General features: G+C 45.9%; 1 protein-coding gene across 13 annotated transcripts in view; it reads right to left on the reverse strand.

Moving 5' to 3' along the window:
* Positions 1 to 16,445, reverse strand: part of HERC1 (HECT and RLD domain containing E3 ubiquitin protein ligase family member 1) — a 110,350-nt gene extending 93,905 nt beyond the window's left edge. For 12 of the 13 annotated variants that reach the window (XM_077918958.1, XM_077918952.1, XM_077918957.1 and 9 more), the window contains exon 1: positions 16,291 to 16,445. The gene's annotated coding sequence lies outside the window, so the exon portion shown is untranslated. Of the gene's footprint in view, positions 1 to 11,997; positions 12,083 to 16,290 lie in introns of all 13 variants that reach the window. The other variant, XM_077918950.1, reaches the window with a different exon arrangement.
* Between the last annotated feature and the right edge of the window lie 636 nt (positions 16,446 to 17,081).

The raw sequence follows: 17,081 nt of genomic DNA on the forward strand, positions 1-17,081 counted from the left end.
ATCAGCAAGTCCTAGGCGCTGAGGTTTTACCCACAGCGCCACCCGCGTCCCTAACAACCACTATTACTTTAGCTCTATTTTGATTTCCTTCAGCTAACCATAATATTATTGCTGGAGACTGAATACTTTTATTTGCTACCTGCTTGCACATGACCAGAGTTGAGCCCTTGCCACCTCTTCCTAAGGTTCTTCTATCAATTACAACAGCCTTTGCTAGCTGAGAATGATGGGAGTTGAAGACAAAAACATCTGAAGGACACCACGCTGTTGAAGGCTTATCTAGAGAATGACTTCTTTCCATTTAGCAAGCAAATGGAGAAAAGCACTTATTTTTCAAGCAATCCTGAAAATTGTTCCCTTTTGATTTTGGAGCCCCAAATCACCAAGACACTCGGCTTAACTTGTTTAGCAACAGTTCCACGGAAATCTGCTACTTGCTAACCTCCTGCTATAAAGGACCTCATTCACCCTATGAAGGGAGTGAAGTTGTTGTTGTTGTTGTTGTTGTTGTTGTTGTTGTTGTTGTTGTTGTTGTTGTTGTTGTTGTTGTTACTATTACCCCAGGAGAAGAAACAAATATTTTAATACTTTTTAAGGAAGCCCCACCCTACACACCAAAGTTGTTTGCTTCCTACTAGAAATAAGCCCTGGGTGTGTTTATCTAGTGCCAGAGCCGTACATCCTCCTGTAGGTTCTCTCAGTATTTAGTCAGAAGGATGTACTGTCTGGTCACAGATATCTTGCCTGCTCTCTATCTACCCCCAGCTATTCCAAACTTGCATAACTGGCTCATTTAAAATTGATGTTTACTAAAATAAAAGGGGACGCGGGTGGCGCTGTGGGTAAAAGCCTCAGCGCCTAGGACTTGCCGATCGCATGGTCGGCGGTTCGAATCCCCACGACGGGGTGCACTCCCGCTGCTCGGTCCCAGCGCCTGCCAACCTAGCAGTTTGAAAGCACCCCCGGGTGCAAGTAGATAAATAGGGACCGCTTACCAGCGGGAAGGTAAACGGTGTTTCCGTGTGCGGCTCTGGTTTGCCAGAGCAGCGATGTCACGCTGGCCACGTGACCTGGAAGTGTCTGCGGACAGCGCTGGCTCCCGGCCTCTAGAGTGAGATGAGCGCACAACCCTAGAGTCTGTCAAGACTGGCCCGTACGGGCAGGGGTACCTTTACCTTTTTAAAATAAAAGCCCACTAAGAGATTTATCATTCCTTTTTTGAATCTGATATTTTAACATTAAAATATAGGACTGGGTACATGTTAAAACACATGAATGAAAGTAGGGAACCTGTTGAATGGTTGAAACTATGGCTCCTGTCATTCTTGATCACAGCTGTCAACTTTTCCTTTTCTTGCGAGGAATCCTATTCGGAATAAGGGAAATTCCCTTTAAAAAAGGGAAACGTTGGCAGCTATGTTCCTGATCCTTGTCCATGCTGGACTCCAACTCATACCAGCCCCAGCCAACAGCATCTGGAGGGCCAGAGATGCCCCAACCTTGACACAGATATATACACAAAATGCCCTAAACATAGCTAGCCTTTGAAATATCTATCTATCTATCTATCTATCTATCTATCTATCTATGGTTTATAAACCATAGTCACCAAATGGCAGAATAGCAATGTGCTAACTTTTTCCAAACCTCACCAATACTAATCAACAAAAGATGGAGGTTGGGGTGCAATAATTACATATTCATCACAAGCTCTATTTAAAAACAGGAAGAAAGAAGAAGTAAATATTGTTGTGAATAGCACTCCATTTTCCATCTTCCTACTACAACCAAGAGACACTGGTTAAAATTAAGAAATACAAACTGACAGAGCAAGGCCTATTACCAAATCAAATTTCTATTGATGTAAGTTATCAAGCTTTCAAACAAAACAGAAAACTGCATAACACAGAAATATTTTTCCAGGTCAGTCCAGAGCCTCCTATGCCAACATGTGACAATAAGGGTGGCTTAAATTCTTGTTTTTAATGGGAGGCAGATGGACATTTTCAAAGTTATATACATGTGCTAAAAGAACAGGTTCCCCAGAAGACTATGAATGGCTACTAATCACTATGGCAATATGCCAAGATGAACCTTTGGTCTTATCCAGCTACAAGGCTCCTTGAAATAACCCTTGAAGACCCTGCTTTGCCTACATTGCCTATTTCACATTCTCTGGAGCCAACAAGACAACTACCTCCTCCCATTAAATGAAGGACAGGGGGCAGATGGGTCTGAGGGATTCCCTGGTCCTGAACAGGGTAACCATGACCCTGAAGGACCAGGTACGCAGCCTGGGAGTCTTTTGGACTTGCAGCTGTCCATGGAGGTGCAGGTCAATTCTGTGTCCAGGGCTGCTGTCTACCGGCTCCATCTGGTACGCAGGCTGAGACCCCACCTGCCTGCGAACTGTCTCACCAAAGTGGTGCGTGCTCTGGTTATCTCCTGCTTGGACTACTGCAATCCACTATACGTGTGGCTACATTTGAAGGTGACTCGGAAACTACAACTAATCCAGAATGCGGCAGCTAGTCTGGTAACTGGGAGTGGTCGCTGGGGCCATATAACACCGATCCTAAAGGATATTCACTGGCTCCCAGTATGCTTCCAAGCACAATTCAAAGTGTTGGTGCTAACCTTTAAAGCCCTAAACAGCCTCGGCCCAGTATGCCTGAAGGAGCATCTCCACCCCCATCGTTCCGCCCGGACATTGAGGTTCAGCTCCGAGGACCTTCTGCTGGTTCCCTCACTGAGAAAAGCAAAGTTACAGGGAACTAGGCAGAAAACCTTCTCGGTAGTGGTGCCCTCCCTGTGGAACACCCTCCCTTCAGATGTCAAGGAGATAAATAACTACATAACTTTTAGAAGACATCTGAAGGCAGTCCTGTATCGGGTAGTTTTTACTGTTTGATATTTTACTATGTTTTATATAAGCTATAAACCTCACAGTGGCTAAGGAAACCCAGCCAGATGGGCAGGGTATACATATTGTTGTTGTTGTTGTTGTTGTTGTTGTTGTTGTTGTTGTTGTTGTTAAGCATCCCAGTATGCATTTCAACTATCAGAGTGATTTTGTAGAGTTAGATAAATAAGACATCAAAAGATTTAACTACAATATATATGTCTTTATGCTGCTCTATGCCAGTGTTTCCCAACCTTTTTTGGGCAAAGGCACACTTGTTTCATGAAAAAAATCTCGAGGCACACCACCATTAGAAAATGTTAAAAAATTTAACTCTGTGCCTATATTGACTACCATATTTTTCGCCCCATAGGACGCACCGCCCCATAAGACGCACCTAATTTTTTGGGGGGAGAATAAAGAAAAAAAAAATTTTCCCCTCCCCAGGCACGGGGCAGGCGCGGGGGAAGCCCAAGCTTCCCCCGACCCCAGCCCCCAGAACAGCCTGATATCCGCAAGCCTAGGGAGCCACACTGGTCTCCCCAGGCTTGCGGAGAGGTGCGTGAAGCCCGGGGGCGCTCTTCAGCGCGCACCAGGCTTCGGGATGCAGGCAGCTCTGCGCTACCCTCCAGAGCCCCGTGCGGCTTCGCGCTGGGATCCGGGGGGTGGCGCGGAGCTGCAAGAAGCCCTGGAGCGCAGGCAGCTTCGCACCACCCTCCGGAGCCCCGCGCGGCTTCGCGCCGGGATCCGGGGGGTGGCGCGGAGCTGCAAGAAGCCCTGGAGCGCAGGCAGCTCCGCACCACCCTCCGCAGCCCCGCGCGGCTTCGCGCCGGGATCCGGGGGGTGGCGCGGAGCTGCAAGAAGCCCTGGAGCGCAGGCAGCTCCGTGCCACCCTCCGCAGCCCCGCGCGGCTTCGCACCGGGATCCGGGGGTGGCGCGGAGCTGCAAGAAGCCCTGGAGCGCGGGCAGCTCCGCACCACCCTCCGCAGCCCCGCGCGGCTTTGCGCCGGGTTCCGGGGGGGTGGCGCGGAGCTGCAAGAAGCCCTGGAGCGCAGGCAGCTCCGTGCCACCCTCCGCAGCCCCGCGCGGCTTCGCACCGGGATCTGGGGGTGGCGCGGAGCTGCAAGAAGCCCTGGAGCGCGGGCAGCTCCGCGCCACCCTCCGCAGCCTCCTACGGAGGGCGCCCCGTGCTCCGCGCTGCTGGCTGCCGCCCGCAAGCCGTGCACGCGGGGGGGAGTTCCCCTGGGCATGCAAGGCTTGCGGACAGCTGCGCGAAGAACGGGGCGTCCTCCGAAGGACGCCCCGCGCTCCGCGCTGCAGGCTGCCGCCGCAAGCCTTGCGCGCCGGGGGGGGGGAGTTCCCCCAGTCGCCCAAGGCTTGCGGACAGCTGCGCGAAGCACGGGGCGTCCTCCAAAGGGCGCCCCGCGCTCCGCGCTGCAGGCTGCCGCCCGCAAGCCTTGCGCGCCGGGGGGGGGGGGAGTTCCCCCAGGCGCCCAAGGCTTGCGGACAGCTGCGCGAAGCACGGGGCGTCTTCCAAAGGGCGCCCCGCGCTCCGCGCTGCAGGCTGCCGCCCGCAAGCCTTGCGCGCCGGGGGGGGGAGTTCCCCCAGGCGCCCAAGGCTTGCGAACAGCTGCGCGAAGCACGGGGCGTCCTCCAAAGGGCGCCCCGCGCTGCAGGCTGCCGCCCGCAAGCCTTGCGCGCCGGGGGGGGGAGTTCCCCCAGGCGCCCAAGGCTTGCGGACAGCTGCGCGAAGCACGGGGCGTCCTCCAAAGGGCGTCCTCCCTCCCACGGCACACCAGGCAAGGTCTCACGGCACACTGGTGTGCCGCGGAACACCGGTTGGGAAACACTGCTCTATGCACACAAAATACCATAAAAGAAAAACATTACATAATACCTGGAAGCAATACCAGAGCAACTTATTTTACAGTCTCACAACATTAGCCTCCTTTTCCTGTTTTCTGTGTGTCCTGCATACCAATACTTGTCATGAGAAGCTTACTGCAGGATGAACAACAGTCACATACATTGCTATAGCAACACTGCGGTAAGAAATCTGCAATTCAGTCCTCAAACAGTTCAACCTGGACAAGCCTCATTACCTCATTTCTGTTTTGTGTAATGGAGAGTGGGGGTGACAGTGTATGGGAGACAAAATCAAAGAAGTCTAATATTTCAGAAAACTGAAGGAAGATATTAGACCTGAAGGACTACATGATACTAAGGCTGTCCTTTTTCTTTTATCTGTTTTTGCATTGTAATATACAATGTTAAAAGATGGGAAATATTTCAGAGAACCATCTAGCCAGAGAATGCCATCTAGCAAATAAATATTTGAAATAACTTCAGCAAACCAGAAAACTACAATCAAATATTTGAGCTGTACTATAATAGAGATTTCCTGCTGAAAAAGGCAAACAGACACACAAAAATTGGAAAAGAATGATATAAACACAATCATCTCTAAATGTTGAAAAGCAGCCAGGCTGAACCACACCCAACTGCCTAGAACCCTGTCCATAATGGCCAGGGAGATGTCACACAGTGGATAAAATAGGAATAATTATGACCAGACTGTCCCTCTGAGTCTTTCCCACCTTCCCTAATCTAGATGTTTTCAACTGCAATTCTCAGGAGTCCCAGTCAGTTCTGACCATATAGTACTACGGGGCGGGTGATGGGCTCTGTAGTTCAAAACATGCGCAGGACACCCTTGCTATCTGGCACAGGAAGTTCCAAGGCCTGTGAACTCTTTGTTACAACTTATCTAACCAACTCATGGCCAGAACTAGATGAGAAAAATCACTGTAGGTGAATCTTGGAAGCTGAACGGAATCTGTTCAAGAACCAAATTGTGCCTTCTGATTGGCTGCAGAATGCTCCTGCAGCCAATCAGAAGCTGCAGAAGCCCCGTCGGATGTTCGGGTTCGCAAACCATAACAATCACTTCCGGATTTGTGGTGTTCAGGAACCAAAACATCCGAGTTAGAAGGGTTAGGAACTGACAAGCAGGGTTAGAAACTGAGATATAAAAGATAGGAGCCAAATGGCACCTTCAACCTAGGTTATGGTCACAACAACAATAGAAACATTTTTAAAAAAACAGGATTACAAAGCAAATGAAACAATATGGGGTATCTAGCTGAAAATGGAATAAATGCTGTGCACGAAAGACAATTTCTTTTAAAACACAGAATTTACTTTTCTATTTTTGCAATCTGTGGTATTTGGAAGGTTGTAACCAGCCACAGTAAAACAGGTTATACAAAGAGGACCGTAGGACTTAAATTTAGGCATGTATAGGATAGTAACACCCAGTAAAATTCATGGTTGAGTCAAGATTTGAACCCTGGTTGCCCAGATCCTAGTCGTACAGACACACACTAACCACTACACCACACTGGCAATCCAGCCATATGGATGGGGTATAAATAATGAAATTATTATTATTATTATTATTATTAATCTATTTATTTATTTATTACTGTATTTCACCGCATAATTGTTGCCACTGAATAATAGTCGCACCCCTCTTTCTGGCCCTAAAATTGATCCCAAAGCATAATTGTCGCAGGAGCAATAAACAAGACAAGTAGGGGCCTCCCGCAGGTTCAATTTAGTTGAATTTACCATATTAAAACGTTCAACTGCATACCAGCAGGTGTGGTTGAAGGATTTTTTTTAAAAAAATAGGAGGGTAGTCGAGAGGAATCATGGGAGTTGCAGCCTCTGGGAATCATGGGATTTGTAGGTAAACGACAGGAGCATCTCCCTATGTAATGGCTGCCTTACGCTTCAGGTAATGTACTTTGTGTCTCCCCCTCCCCGTCTGCCAAGGGAGCCTTTGCTGTCTTTGAACCTCCAGCATCTTGTCAGGAAAGTAGCTCTCAGGTCCACTAGGCTGTGCTGCAGGGCGGTGTGCGGGGGGACGACATGACTTTTTAAGAAAAAACTTATTTCTTCCTTTTTATTTTCACTAGTTGCTAATGCTGCTCTTACCCAGCCCCCCCCAGCCCCCGTGTTATCACTCCTGGCTGTGAGAAAGGGTTTGTTTCTTTCTCTCCCTAGCAAGAAAGGGTGTCCTTTGATAATTCAGCACATAATTGTCACCCCCCCCCCATTTTTTGAAAGAAAAATCAGCATTGAAATGTGACAATTGTGTGGTGAAATGTGGTGGTGGTGGTGGTGATGTTGTTATCTCTCACTGGGGAGAACCTTTTTCTTTCAGTATGCAAAGTCATAGCTTCTGTGATTAGTGGAGCTGCCAGTGAGGGACATAGTCTCATTCTGTCCATTCATGCCCACACAGAATCATAGACCTGTAGAGTTGGAAAGGCATAATGCGATTATTTTCAAAGTTATATATCAATTTTACTTCTGTGAAGGAAAGCATTTCCCTGTAAATGGTACAGGAGCTCTCAAGCAAATCTTTAAAAAAGTAGGATGCTCAGCCGAACTCACGGAAACAGTTCCGGCACCTCTCAGGTAGGTGCCATTGCCATTTTAAGAAAACGAGGGAGGTGTTCATGGGGAGGTCCTGCACCTATTTTTCTAGATAAATAGCACTGGTGATGCTCCACCATTTCTTTAAAAAAATCCAGCATTATGATATCCTTTAAGAGACATAGTGACCAGAATTGGACAGTATTCCATGTGTAGCTGCACAATAGGCTTCTTATGGTATTTCCAGTTCTGTTTTCAATCCTTTTCCTAAAGGTCACATAACTATAATTCACCCATTTTACCACTACCACAACCTGGATCAACATCTTAATTGAGCTATCCTCTATGAGTCTAAGATCTCATTCTTGGTCAGTCACTGGCAGCTCAGACCTCAATAGCATATACGTAATGTCAGGATCTTTTGCCCCAGCATGCATCACTTTACATTTGTTAACACTGAATCAGATTTATCATTTTAATACTCATTCACTCAGTTTGGAGAGATCCTTTTGGTTTTGGAGCACCTCACAGCCTCTTTTAGTTAAAAACTACCCTGAACAACTTGGTGTCATCAGCAGATTTTACTAACTCATCTCTAGAAAAGGCTAGGAAGATGTTCTGTCTCATGCTGCAGACTTCGGTTCACAAAGCAGAAAACCCACATCCATTAAATCTCACTCACTGTCACAAATGGGCAAGACTGGAACAAAGAACTAGACCTGAAAGTGTTTCTTATCTATTTCAAGAAATAAGAATGTTTATTTGACTTACACACCTCAAGAATGTTTATTCGACTTACACACCAAATACACCATCAGATACACAAAATCAAATTTCAAAATGGGATACACAGGAAGGGAAACGTCCCCCCCCCCATCCTCCTTTTTGTCATAATTTCCAGTGTGGTCTCCCCACCCCCAAGCTCAACCTGCATTCCTATATTAAAAAAAAGATGAATCCAACCTTTATTCTTCCAAGCAAGCCAGCAAAAATATTATTATGAGACTAAATGAAAGGCAAAGCAAGAAAAGAGGCACTGCTTTACTGCTAGAGCCATTTCACTTTTGAGAAGCAAGGTCACCGTTAGCAGGCCTTTAAATAATCAGCCAGCATAGGAATCAGCATCAGAAGCCCCACAAGTAAAACTACAACATGTCTCACAAAAAGACTGAAGGGAAGGGATGAAAATTAGCCAGATCTCCCTTCCTGCTCCCCAACCTCCGCAATAGAGAAACAATCCATTTGTTTGCAAACCACAATGTGTTTCTATCTGCAAAGTTTGAGATTTAAGAGGATGGGTGAAAATCAGCCAGATCTCCCTTTCTGCTTTCCACTGCCACTGCAATCCATTTAACTCTGAGAAAGGGCTTCTTCTCAGTTTACTTACTTATGCAAATCATACAGCAATAAAAAGGTTCTGTCTTCCTCAACACATCTCCTTCCCAGCCAGAAATGGTCTTGGTAGCAAACCATGCAACTGGAAATCTCTGTTTGGTCACCAGGGGTTACTCCTGAGTCGCAGAAAGCAACTGGCAACTGGTTAATTTTGAACACTGATGACAAGGACCTTTCCAGCAAGCTTAGCCAGGACTAATTGCCATCAAGAGCCTCTTGCCACAGAACTGTCTCCTGCAGCAACCTAGTTATACAACTTCATTACAGTATGAAACAGCTGGTGCCTGTACCTGCTTATATTCCTCTTCCCTCCCTCTTCCTTTTTCCTTTTGTATCATGTCTCTTAGATCATAAGCCATTATTTATAAAATGCAAACCATCTTCTGTGCAAGAAAGATGGTTAAAAATGTGGCAAACAGAACATACTTCTGAGTATATTTATCCGGGGGGGGGGGGGCTTAATTAAACAAAGACTGATGTACTACAAAAATAAGATTACTTGATGAATAAAAGGTTAAGGAAAACAAAGACAAAAAAGTGTGTGTATAGTTAGCTACACATCGGGATAAGTGAGCAAAGATTACTATTATTTTTAAGGGGAAAAACACATTAGAGGAGAAAGTGATATTTAAAAATACAAGCATACAGTTAGTATTTCATTTTGGTAGACTTGGATTCCAGTCTAATAGGAGACATCAGGATGGTGAAGGGTGAACTAGACAATAAAGGAAACACACAACTGAAAGCATCAATTCCATATCTCCTCTAGTGAAGTCTAGGAAAGCAAAAGGTGTGATTGTGATACGATGGCATCACTTCCCACATAGAACTCACATCCCATGCTGACATCACATCACATGTTGAGATTTACTAGACATAATCAGAGTAGGAGAACCAAGTATGCATCAACATTTTCTCCTAATCATCTAGTTTTGCCATAAGTATCTGCATGAGCTCACAGTTAGGCCATAAATACAAGACAAGGCTGCCTTTTTTTGCTATCTTGCTCTGCATCTACATGGATTGTGCTATATGAACATACAAGAACCACCATCAATTGTGTGTTCAACACAGCTGCCAATATTTGCTGCCACATTCTTAAAATTTTGGTTCACAAATGTCTAAATGCAATGCAGGGCCTAATTTTTACTGCTGTTACTGTATTACTTTTGTTATACTTTATACATTTTAATAAAAAATTACAAGTCCTACTACAGAATCTATAGCTTCTTGTTTAAACACTGTAAGGCTTGAAACATGCATCTGAAGTAGACGGTGAGTGTTCGCCTTTTCTGGGAGTATTTGCCTTTTGCTGACGAACAAACAAAACAGCTTCCCAAACTGTGAATGAATACAAACTTTAAATCTGTCATGCCCCAGTGTCCAAGGCTACAACCCAAAGCTTGCTCCAACCACAGCCCTTAGAGGTAAAGTCCAGGCACCACCAAACCACGGCATTCCTTTGCTCTGCTCAGGGCCAATTCACATGAACAATGACAACATAGTAACGCTCAGATGAGTTGTAAATTCTGGGGGCAAGATCACACTTGTGAACATTCAAACACAGTGGTGACATAACTGCAGAACACCATTCAGTCAACAGGGAAGCTGAGGCACACAGTCCCCAAGTCTCAACAAATTGAAGCAGTCAGACAATCAGTCTCATACGCCATCTCAAACTGGCTACCCTAGTCTTACCACCAGCAACAACCAGGGAGGACTGAAAGAGGGGTATACTAGCAACATAATCTTATCTTGCTTTCCTGTTTATAATTCCTAAAACTGTGTCCTCCTCTTTAATCTTCAATGTGAGACTCATGCAACAGACAAAGACTTTAAAACTGAAAAGCGAATAAAATCAGTTTTGTGATTCTGGAAATATCCAAGCTTCTAGTGGTAGCTGTGTGCATATTTCAAGGGTTCACAATTGCTCACACCACAGAAGAGTTGGACTCTAGAACCCTTGTCGTCACCAGCAAAACAAACACTTATTTAGAATCCAGTATGCTGATAAGCTGACAAAAGCTGTCACTTCTCCAGAAGGTTAGAAAATAAATTTGCTGGAGATTTTCTCCATGCAAAATCAGAAACACAGGGATATGTTTTGAGAGGAGCAAGAAAAATAAACACTTAGCAGCCCCTAAAGATATGTCCATTTTTAACTGTTGTCAGCAGCTCCTTGTTAAACACAGACACACTCTTAACAAGCTTGAAGAAAAAATGTTGTCATTGTGGTCTGTTGATTGCTCTATCAGTTGCTTAGAACATACTGAACTTCTGGCTTATATAAAAATACTATTACATCTATTTCAATAAAGGAACTCGGCTGTTGTTCATTCAATGACAAGATTATAACATTATTAAAGGTGCTTCTTCAGCTCAAAAGAAAACTAGAAAACAGCAGCCAGCAGGTCATGGAACATAACAGAAGGGACAGAATATAGGGTTACTGAGTTTCCAAACCCATCTCAAATTGGGGAGATGCAGGGGGAGGTTTCCAATGGCAGCCATAAACACCTATACTTGCAGAATGGACACTAGACATCTACCAAGACTATTATCCATCTCATTTCATCCCGCACTACCTAACCTGAGGAAAATATATCTTCCAGCATCTCAGGAAGAGGTCTCTCAGCCCTACTACAGCCAGTTCTTTAATGGGACATGCCAAAGATTGAACCTGAAACCTTCCATATTCTGCTATCATATCTTCACTTTAGCTGTTAGACATTATAGTCCCTTCTCTTAAGCATTGACAGGTTTCATTTTTAATCCACATGTATCAAAGAGCCCTCAAGTGCCCTGAAATTCAGTTAATAAAAACTGGCAACCCTTAACTAATAAACTGCACAGGTTTCTAGACCCCTTTTTAATTTATTTAATGCTACTTTACATAACCAACACAAAGGTGCATTCAAAATGTCACACTACTGAGCACAGGCAACAGATTGTGCCACAAGTGCAAACAAACATGGGCAATGCAGACTCTTTTAAATACAGTGGTACCTCCGGTTGCACACAGGATCTGTTCCGGAGCTCTGGTCAGATCCCAAGGAATTCGCAACCGGAGGTGCCGCTTCTGCGCATGTGTGTGGTAGAGCGCTTCTGCGCACGTGCGCGTGGTGAAACCCAGAAAAATACTTCCGGGTATGCCGTGTTCGCATCCTGAAGGATATGCAACCAGAGGTCTGCGTATCCAGAGGTATCACTGTATTACTGTATAGCATCTCCAATGTTCCAGAAAAGAACATTCTTACTAGAGTTGCCTGGAAACGTTCCAACTTGTTCAATGACACTGGATCAGTCACAAGAGGAAGCCATGGTAGACAGGCGGCAGTTGGCCTAGAAACACATAAAAAAAAGGAAGTCTGGATGAGCCCTAAACCATACTATGGTGACACAACATTCCAGCAACCTCACAAATAATTGTCAATCTAGAAACAATGCCATGGTTTGCACATCACATTAAGCTAAACCACGGCTTAGTGTGAACACTCGGGCTCCCAGATAGGAGATTGTGGCTGCTTAGTTACTTCACAGTCATTTTGCTGTTATGCTGAGCTACACCATCATTTGGCTTAGTGTGTGGTCCAAGGCTCATGGTTTAGCTCTCTCCAAAACTAACCACAAGCTGTAACCAATATCTGTCCTATGATTTACAGTTTGTGGTGTGTCAGGAAGAGCTAAATCATAAGTCCTAGTTTGGACAACATACTAAGCCAAACTAGGACTTAGTTCATAGGAGAGAAGCAAAGCAGTCTCCTCTCCTGGAGCCCACATACTTTTGCTAAGCCATGCTTAAGCTCAGGGCAATGTGCAAACCAGGCCATATAAATGTTAAATGATCACAGAGATGTTAGCAAGTAACCAATGAGCCTGAGCCTAAATCAAGCATCGCACTAGCAAACTTCTTTAAAAACAGCAATCCCTCCTATTTATATAAGAAAAAATATTCAGAGCAGCCTGCACCAACCTTGTGCCCTCCAGTTGTTTTGAACTACAATTCTCATTAGCTCAAGCCACCACAGCCATATGATGCTGGGGCTGGTAGGAGCATGGCTTGTAGTGGTCCAAAATATTTGCATGGCACCAGAGAAATATGGTTAGCTAGAAGACTAGTAGTGCACAGATCAAACTGGTATCAAGCTGTCAATCTAGTCCCTTTATAGGTAAAGAAATATCCTCACCACAATAGACTGAGTTTGAATTAATCATTAAAGCACTGGTCTTAAGTTGGTATGTTGTGACCAAAACCCCATCATAATCAGTCCCCAAAGTATGTGGTGTGTGCAGCATACACAGCACATTGCTTTGTTCAGTTCAAACCATTGTTTAATTTAATCTGTAGTTTAAAGTAGGTTTGGGGAACCTTTGGCCCCCTACGTGTTGATTAAATCCTATCATAACAGTGCATGTGTATTTGATAATAAGTAGATGTCTGCAGGGTGTTTTTTAATAAATATTTTTATTCACTTCCAGATATCTGTTGGAAGTCATTTTGGGCACAGCACTCTGTGGAAAAGTGGCTGGCTGCTGGCCCTACTTGCTATGTCTGTCAAGAGTTGTAGTTCAGCAACATCTGGAGGGTGAAAGGTTCCCCACGCCTGGTTTAAAGAGACATGGAAGACAGACAAATCCACTCAAAAAGTTTAAACAACTGAAATGAGAAAAATTGAAGTGGAAGTGTATGGTGGTTTCACTAAATCCATAACATCGTACTGGACAATATGGCTGATTTTACGTGTAGTATAACATACTGTTTCTCTTGCCTTTGTAAAGTTTGCTATTTGATAAATAAAGAGTTCATTTTCTTCACAAAGTAAAATCCATGGTATCCACTACTCATTTATGAGCTGAAATAAGTTACAAAGAACCTGATCCTATGAATGTCTGCATGGAATATGGAATATAAGTTCAATGTGACAATTCCAAGCATGCATGCAATCCTTATGATCATTCCCCTGTATAAGACATGGGAATTAATCAAACCACAAAGAAAAGACTATACCACTGAGGGACTTGGAAGCTGCCTAAGGTCATCTGAGGAGAGGAAATGTCCCAGGACTTTGGTTGCCTTTGTACCTATATAGTTATGATGCTTGTTCATAGATAAGGGCAATGTTGGTGCCCAAATTTCTGAGTCCAGTTCCTAAATATGCAGCACCAGGATAGGGGTACTTGAAGTTATTTTCCAGTTACTTAACTTTGTTACAAAAAGGCTTGCAACTACAGAATAGCCTAGAAAAGAGCCTTCAATACTGTATATGAATAAGCTGGGAATATTAACCCAATTCATAATTGTGCTATTTATACTAAGAAGCTTCACAATATTATGAAGGACTATCATAGGAACACACAAGAAAAATAACCTCTCTTGCCAATTTTCTGACACCATAACACTTGTTACAGCTTTGTGTTGGACAACTCAAATGTTTCATTTAACGCCAAACAGGTATATAAGGCCCAGTGATGTGTACAGGAGAAAATTAGAAAAGTAACAAATGTATATATGGCACATCCAGTACTTTTTTTCTGGGGGGGACGCAGAGGTATGCATATATATACATGTATACATGTTGTGAATCTAAGTTTGGTCTCATTGAGGGGCAGTATTTCAATATGAGTAGGAAAATGAGAGTCCCCCCCAAACATTTTTTTTAGGGGGGGGGAAACACTGGGCACATCTAACACAGCAGTTGCATTCCTGGAAAAAGAAGAGAACTAGCCAAAAGAGCCACCATATTTGCTCTGTAATGCTGTGGAATAACGAACAGGTCCTCAGCAATGAAGGCCAGCTCACAACAAATTGACAGCTGGATATTTCACACTTCACATATCCAACAACAGAGAAATCCTGTGCACACAACGGACTATAGCAACAGGTGGGGGTGTGCCAATTTTGCTGGAAAGACCCAGATACGTAGGTCATTTAAATCAGGGATGGTAGATATCTGGGTGATTTGCAGGAGAACTTCTGACTCCCATTTGTTTTAACAACAATGTCTTTTTTCCCCCCTATCTCAGGCCACAGAAATTAATAAACCAGGAGTCAATGACTGAGTTCAGTTCATTTCTGGTACCTAGGCCCAGAATGTTCTCAAAAGCAACCTGTTATTTAAATTCTAATTGTATGTCTTTTCAACTGGCTTTGGTGGAACTTGAGGTTCAAGTAAACAACAAAGTAGATCTGAATAACCTCAAGTCTACCCAGTGGCGTAGCGTGGGTTGTCAGCACCCGGGGCAAGGCGCCCCCTAACCCGTGGATTTGCGCCCCCTAACCCGTGGATTTGCGCCCCCTAACCTGTGGATTTGCCCTAACCCCAGATGTTGCGCCCGGTGCGGCCGGCCCCCCCTGCACCCCCCACGCTACGCCACTGAGTCTACCCACCCCTGGTTTAAAAAGCCTCCCTGGCACACAGGAGCTACTACCAGCTGCAGTAAGGCTTGGAGACTGTAATGGGGCACTTCAAGGAGCTGTTCAAGGGTGGATCACTTATTGTTCTTTCATTATATCTTTATGGGTGCAATTATAGTGCTCTGCTTTCACAGTGAGAGCATCTCAGATTAACCACTGCAAAATAATACACTTTTGTGGGAAGATGCACCAGCCATTCCCACCATCCCCCAGCCCAGGTGGCACTCCACACACATGGCTAGATGAGCCACCCAAACTGCCCATCAGGAGCAAAAGTTGCAGACCCACATGCCACCACTCAACACATGCCGGGCCCGGTGCATTTACTGATGTGGGCCTAATTGCAGGTTTTGCTTGCGATTTTTATTTCAGGCAACACACTTATGGGACACTTGATATAGCCTGTTGAAAAGGAAAAAATCAAGAATAACTCCACGTGGTTAAGCAAATTGCCTTTCAAGCTCCAAGACTGGAAGTTGAGGCAGGGATTTTACTGCTGAGAAAACAGAACAGAAGAAGGCATCAACAAGCTCCAGAAACCATCCTCTCTCCCTCACAATTGATTTCAGATTGTATGGGCCTACAGGGAAGGGAAAGGGCCGTGTGTGAGTGTAACGTTGCTTACAGATCTGTGCGAATTGCTATGCGCACTGTCACACATAACAATAACAACCAGCAGCAAGAGCAGCAAGAGCAGCAGCAGCAGCAGCAGCAATATCGTAATATGGATGGCACTGGCACAAATAAGACCACTAGCGACGGCGGCGGAATTGCCGTAAGAACAGCCAAGTCCAAGATCTATTATTACACCAGCAGCATCATAATAATAAATAAGAGATCGTTAGCGAGATGAAGAGCGGCGGCGGCGGCGTCACGGAGAGGTCGATGGCAGGAGCGCCCCAAATAATGGGGGGAGGCGCCCCAATGGTGGCTCCGGGGCGGGAGTCCCCTGGGTGACGGGCGGGGTCGCCCTGGCCCCCCTCCCTCCCTCCCTCCCTCCCTCCCCGCTCGGCTCCCCTCCCCCCGCCCCTCCCCGGTGGCGGTTGCCCCTCCCCCCTCCCCTCAGGCCTCGCCTTCCCTCAGCGCGGGCGCCCGCGGGGACGCCGAGCAGCGCGCCGGGAGGAGACCCCTTTACCAAGGTGCGGTCCGGGCAAGGCTGGCGGGACCCGCGGCGGGAGGTCCCGTGAGGCGGCAGAGGCAGCGGCGGCGGCGCCCCGTCCTCCCCGCTTCTCCTGCTTCTCCGGCAGCAGCTTGTCAAAGGGGAGGAAACATGACGCGGGGAGGGGAAGAGTCGGCGAGATCTCGCGGGATTTCCTCAGGGGCCTCGCGAGATGCGCCGCCGCCGCCGCCGCCTCTTTCTTCTGTCCCCCGCCCCGCGCACTCGCCCGCTTCAGTTTTTCCTCTCTGCCTTCCCGCTGCTTGCTGCCCCCTAGCGTCAGGCGCAGGGAGGGACGGCGGGAGGGGCTGGCAGCGCGCCCCCTGCTGGAGGGCGGTGGGCGCCTCCCGGGTCTCTGCGACCCATTAACAAAATCCTATTCCTGTCATAGGCTTGGAGAAGTACAATTATTATCATCACAATAACCAATAATAATCATAGCTGTTTTCTTGCTTTTATACTAATAGTGGTTTTCTTGTTCTTTTGGTTTGTTTTATTTATTTTAATACATTTATATTTCACTTTAGGGTGTGATTTTTTTAAGGAACCGTATCAGCAAACAAAAAAATACAAAAACCCCCCAAACCCAAACCCCAGGCACCATGTTGTTGGGAAAGCACTTTCTACTCCAGCAAGAAGCTGAGGGGCAGCTCCAGTCCAGAGGGGGCCCAAGCTGCAGCAGTAGCGGCTCCGTTGGAGAGCATTTCCTTTGCATGCGGAAGGTGCCAAGGCCAGTCTCTTGAAAACATCTCCAGGTGGGGCTGGGAGTG

Source organism: Podarcis muralis, chromosome 14, assembly GCF_964188315.1.
Source record: "Podarcis muralis chromosome 14, rPodMur119.hap1.1, whole genome shotgun sequence".
Classification (NCBI taxonomy): domain Eukaryota; kingdom Metazoa; phylum Chordata; class Lepidosauria; order Squamata; family Lacertidae; genus Podarcis; species Podarcis muralis.